We start from the raw sequence: 5,849 nt of genomic DNA on the forward strand, positions 1-5,849 counted from the left end.
GAGTTGCTCACTGGCAAGGTGGGTGCCAGGCTGAGGAGGGCAGAGGTAAGCTGCCCCTGGCTGGGCACAATTTAGGACACAGGACGGGAGGGGGCACTGGGTCTGGAAGGAAAGGCGGGGGAGGGAGGGAGGGGTCTCCAAGGAAAGGGAAGCCAGCAGTGCTGTCACTAAGCAGGATTCCGTGGAACTCGCAGACAGGACTCGGGACACGCACCTGCTCTGCCCATCCGACCTCACCCTGACCACCCAGGAGGGGAAGCATCGTGGAGGCCACTTCGCAGGAGGGAAGATCGAGGTCCAGGGCCATGCGTGATGCCCCCCACCCAAGGTTCAGCCCAGGAAGGCAGAACAAACCGCAGCTCCAGCCTTGCCCCCCACCCACTAGCCAGGGGCCTGCAGCTCCTGACTCAGCTTCCCCCATCAAACAGGGACTCGTCCTGCCCCACCCGGGTGGGAGACCCAACCTTCCAGGCCCACGGGAGCTCGTGTGTGCATCTCACGTTCCAGTCACCAGGGTAGCAGGCGTGCGTGGGAAGGGGCAGAGCTTGGTGGCGATCCATGTCCCGACACCCTCAGGCTCCCAAATGGGACTTTTCAGGGGTGAGGGGGCCAAAGACAGGGAGGCAGGGGCTGCGTCACTCGTGAAGGGGCATCGGGACCCCAGCCCACACGTGGTCCCATGTCTGAAATCCACCGGACAGGGAGATTGGTCCAGGCTCACACCCGCTGGGACGGCAGGAGGCAGGGGTGGCACGTGGACAGACGTGGGTCCCAGAATCCAGGCAGCGGGGAAGGTGGAGGGTGTGGTCCATGCTGCCTGTACCCCGGCAGGTAGGGCCGGCTGGGTGCGGTGGGGGTGGGGCTGGGAGGAGTTCCTGGGTCTGGGGAGAGGCCAGTGCTCGGAAGCAATCATCTCTCAGGGACCCAGGCCGCCCGCCACTGTGAGAAGGGGGCAGCAGAGGCCAGGAGGCCGGGGGCCGAGCTTCAGGCCCGCCCCACCTTGGCCGCCCCTCTCAGGCCCAGAGACCTGCAGCCAACCTGCCTGACAGGCTGAGCGCCCCCAGGGAGGTGAGCTGAGTGGGTGTGGGAGTGCGAGAGTGTGTGTGGGGGGGGAGGGGGTGCATACCAGAGGGGTGTGGTGTCCAGGCTGAGCCCCTGCACTTCAATGGGGTGGGGGGCTCCTGGAAAAAAAAACATACCTTGAAATTCTGAGAATCACAGTCCCCCAACCCCTAAGCCCCACCTCCACCTCAGAGGCTGGGTCCCAGGACAGCACCTGGACACCAAACAGGGTCTCCAGCCACCCTGGCAAGTCCAGGCCAGACCAGCACCCCCCACCCTGGCTCCAGATGAAAGGGTGCCCCCGACCCATACACGCCCAGGGCTGGCAGCTCCCTCAGGTGAAGGCAAGTGCAGGCAGGCCCTGGGTGACTTTCTGGGGATGGCGGCAACAGAGGGACCAGGGACAGAAGCAGGGAGGCAGGGGCTGGGCCCCGGAGGACAGGACGGGAGACCTATGGGAGGAACAGAGCAGACCCTTGGACGGCCCCGCCCCGGGATCTGGGGCTGATGGGCTCAGGCAGAACAGAATTGCTCGAGAGTCAGAAGCTGAGGCAAGGGCCCCCCATGCTGCACCTGCCTGCCAGGTCGCCAGGCCGGCTGAGACAGTGGAGCTGAGTCCCAGGGCCCGGCCAGGCTGGCTCTCCCATGCAGCAGCCTGCGTCCCTAGAAGGGCAGATGACAGGGAGGCCAACCTGAGGCCCTGGCCCGGCCTCCCTGACCTGCCGCATAGCTCGTGCCGGTGGAGACAGGCACAGGCTGGCACAGGCTCTGCCTGAGGTCACAGACACCGTACACAGCCAGAGCCAGGCCCCAGCTTGTGGCGTCTGGCCCAGGGCCTGCTCCTCCCGGCTGTAGGGGCTGCTCCCCGGCCCCAGTGAGGAGGGGCGTGTGGATCACCAGGAGGCCATGCTGCCTGCCCGCCCCACTCGGCTCCCGGGAGGCCGTGCCCGTGGACAGGAGCCGCGGGAATCCCAGATGCAGAGTTGGGAGGACATGGAGCCCCGTCCCTGTCACCCCCTGCTCACACCCAGGGCTGCTGCCTTGGTGAACTGCTGGCCAGGGCCCCCAGGAGAGGGCCACGGGACCGGGTGGGGCAGGCCTGGGAAGCTGGGTGTCGGAGATTCGTGCCCAACTGTTGCCTCATTCCCCTGGTGTGCAGCTCAGCCTGGGACACCGAATGAGCCAGCCCTGAGGAGGCGGCTCCTGGGAGCCCCGAGTTCCATCCAGCAGTGAAGGAGGCAGGCAGGGGGTACGCCATGCCTGTCTGTGTCTGCAGAGAGACGAGCAGGCAGGGGGTCGGAGTGGGCACTAGCAGGGCGGCCCGCCTGGAACCAAGCAGCAGCTCATGGGCCCTCAGCCGGGTTTCTCATGAGGGCAGGAGGTGGCTGTGCCAGGGCCAGGGTGTGGGACTGGCTGGGCGGCTTCTCGGCCTCCCCACAGCTCCGGGCACCTGGACGCAGTGAACAATGGTCAGAGGGCCCCGTCACCCGGATCTGGGCAGACAGGTCTGTCCTGCAATGGGCTTGGTCAGTGTCCTGCCCTCGCCAGAAAAATCAGGCCCAGCTGGCCCTGCCACCTCCTGTGACTGGGCACAGAGGCTGTGACACCAGCACCGGGTGAGGCCTCGATCAGCCGGCGAGCCCTGTGAGCAGGTGGCAGAGCGGTCAACCTCCCGACTGCCCCTCCCTGGGCACCAGGCCCTGCTCCTGACATTCCCAGACCAGCACCCTTGGTCCACGGTTCCCGAGCTGGCGCATCCAGCTCCTCCTACCCTCTTTCCTGCTCTGGGCCAGGGGCAGCAACGCCCCACGAGCCTCCCCGGCGTGACACGGGCCGCGCCCTGGCTTGAAGTCCTGCGCTGGAGGCTGGGAGGGCCATGTGGAGATCAGCCCTCCCCAGACCCCAGGGCAAGGCAAAGTGTGGGGGATCCCAGGCCCTGCACCATGGCAGGGACCTGTGTTCAACCCCGAACAGAGTCAGCAGCAGAAGCCCTGCCTGCTCTCCATAAAGGCCCCGCAGATCCCACAGGGAGTGGAAGGGGGTCCGCACCTCCCCACAGGGCACCTCCTCACAGGGCACCTCCCCTCGGGGCACCTCCCCACAGGGCACCTCCCTGCAGGGCGCACCCCCTTCATTAAAGCCAGTGTTGGCTGACCAGGCAGGAGGAGTGGGGGGCCCTCAGCCAAGACCCGCTTCCTCTTGGGGAGCTGGGTTTTCCGGGCAGTGCCCTGGGGTCTGCCCGCCTGGCCGTGGGACAGGAGTACGGGTTCTGCTTCGGGGACGTGAAGGCCTTGGCCAGGCCTGACCCCTCACCTCCAGACCCAGGCACATATCAGCTGCAGGCCGAGGGTCAAGGCCTTGGCCAGGGGGGCGGGACATGGCATGGGACCCCAAGCCCTGGTCTGGCTCTGCCCTACCTGCTGGGGGCTGAGGCAAGTCCCTGCTTGGGGGGCTGCCGGGAGGCTTAGGAACGGTGGTCCAGCCTCTGTGCTGGCTCCGGATACCCACCAGGCCAGCCCCTCACGGGAGGGCCATCCCTGATGGAGACAGGTGGAGGTAAGGGAGACGCCAGGCCTCAGATTCCGGGTCCCATCCCCACTTATCCCCCTTCGGGGCTGTGTGACCCTCTTCAAGGAATTACTTCAGTGGCATCTCAGAACCACGGGGAGTGGAAGGGGGTCAGAACTAACTGATCCACCAGCATTTGTGGGGTGCCTGGAGGCAGTGGGGTGCAGAGGGGCTCTAGCCAGGCCCCCAAAAACTCCCTGTGGGACTCGGGGCCGGCGTCCTCCCTGGGGAGGAAGAAGGGGACTGGCCACTCTGTGGGACCCTTTCTCACCCAGGGTGTCCCTCAGTGTGCCCAGAATGGGCCAGGCCTGGGCAGGGGCAGGGGAGGGAGATGGGGGCTGCAGTGTAGGGCTCAGAGAGCCTTGGAACCCGCTGGGGAGACCCTGGAGCCACCCACAGACACTGGCAGGACCAGAAGCAGCTGAGAGCCAGGCGGGTGAGGGCGGGTGAGGGCTGGACCCATCCCAGGGGTTCAGGAATGGGAGGACTCACATGTCTGGGCAGGTAGTCACTGGGTAGGGGAGAGAGGGAAGCCAGCGGCTGTTCAGCATGGTGTGCACGCGCTGTGAGCCTCACTGTGTCCACTCAGCAGCCTCGCAGGGCAGGCATTACTGCTCCCATTTTCCAGGTGGGGACCTGCAGGCTGAGGGGTGCACACGGGAATGGCAGGGCTGGAGTTCACACCCAAGAACCCTGAGTGTTCGCTTTGCTGAATGATCGGGCACCTCGGGCAGGGATTTGGAAGAAACCCTGGTAGTCCCTGGGCCTGCCTGGATGTGGGGACAAAAGAGGCAGATGTGATGGAGACAGAGCCGGGGTGGGGACAGCAGAGACGGGGACAGAGGCAGGCCGGGTGGGGAGTGTGGCCCAGAAGACGGGGAGCAGGTGATGGAGAGAGAGCTGGGGTAGGGACAGAGGCAGGCCAGGTGGGGAGTGTGGCCCAGAAGACAGCGGGCAGGTGATGGAGACAGAGCCGGGGTGGGTACAGCAAAGGTGGGGCCGGGGCTGGGACCAGGGTTGGGACAGTAGGGGCGGGGACAGGCAGGCCAGATAGGGACTGTGGCCCAGAAGATGGCAGGCAGGCCAGCACAGATCAAATCCTGCTTTGGCCAGGCCTTGGAGCAAACCCACTTTACAGATGAGAAAACAGAGGCCCAGAGAGGCAAAGGCACCTGCCAAGTTGGCCAAGGCCATGGGCAAGACAAAGGGCCAAGGGCCGAGGCCACCTCTGAGAGCGATGTGGTCAGAAAGCTGGAGAAGGAAGGGTGGGTGGAGACGGCAGAGGCCTCCTCTCTTTTCAGAGCCTCAGGTTGATAAAAGGCCTGCAAGGCCCAGTGCTGGGGAGAAGGGATACAGCCAAGGCTGCCTGATAAGGCAAAGTCATTTCCTCGAGTGTGCAAGAGCAGTTGGCGCTCTGGGCTTAGGGGCCAGAGCCCAGGCTTTCGCGACGCCTTCCTAGAGGCAGCGGCTAAACAAGAACATGCCGGGGTAGGGCGGCTGCGAGAACGACCCGGAAGCCATGTTGGACCTGCCCCCACCATCAGGGCAAGGGGCAGCCCCGACTGAAGGGGCGTCTAAGGATCAGGGACCCTCAGGAGCCACGAACCAGCTCAGGCTGACACCAAAGACCCTGCACCCACACTCCCCGCCGGGACAGCTGTGGGCCGAGGAGATCAGCAGGCCTCCCTGTCCAGTGCCCAGCTGGCCTTGTGAGAAAACCCCACCTTTTCCCACAGACAATCTGCCTCTGGTGGAAGGCAGAGCTTGGAGGTCCCTCGATCTGTGTCCAAGGCCCAAGCCCGGAGCCTCCCCAAAGCCAGAGCCCTCCCAGAAGCCTGGCTCTGATGGCTCCGGCCAGAAAGGTCCTGCTGACATCTAGCCACAGTGCTTCCTGCTGTCTGCACAGCCATTCCCACCATCAGCCCGGGAGAGGCCTGAGGCTTCATCCTGTGCTGGGGGCTGGATGCAAATCAAGCAGTGGCTGGGGCCTCAGTTTCCCTACCTGTAGCATGAGCGAGTTGGATGAGGGGATTCCTGGTCCCTTCCAGCTCTGCGCATGCCCAGGCACCAAAGTCTTCACCCTTCAAAGGGGCCCCCAGCCATCGTCACTTCATAGTTGTCCGTGACGGTGATCCCGACACTTACAGCCAGAGGGCGACATCGCACGCGCTGAGCCGACTGCCTGGGGCTCTGTGGGCCGGGTGGGAGGCCGGCGGGGA

General features: G+C 65.2%; 1 long non-coding RNA gene across 1 annotated transcript; it reads right to left on the reverse strand.

Moving 5' to 3' along the window:
* Positions 1 to 1,387: 1,387 nt before the first annotated feature.
* Positions 1,388 to 5,722, reverse strand: LOC134735554 (uncharacterized). The gene is made up of 3 exons (XR_010118750.1): positions 5,633 to 5,722; positions 4,123 to 4,273; positions 1,388 to 1,514 (listed from the first exon to the last, which is right to left on the reverse strand). It is a non-coding gene; the product is annotated as an uncharacterized lncRNA (long non-coding RNA).
* Positions 5,723 to 5,849: the final 127 nt, after the last annotated feature.

The sequence above is a fragment of the Symphalangus syndactylus genome, chromosome 22 (assembly GCF_028878055.3).
Source record: "Symphalangus syndactylus isolate Jambi chromosome 22, NHGRI_mSymSyn1-v2.1_pri, whole genome shotgun sequence".
Taxonomy (NCBI): Eukaryota; Metazoa; Chordata; class Mammalia; order Primates; family Hylobatidae; genus Symphalangus; species Symphalangus syndactylus.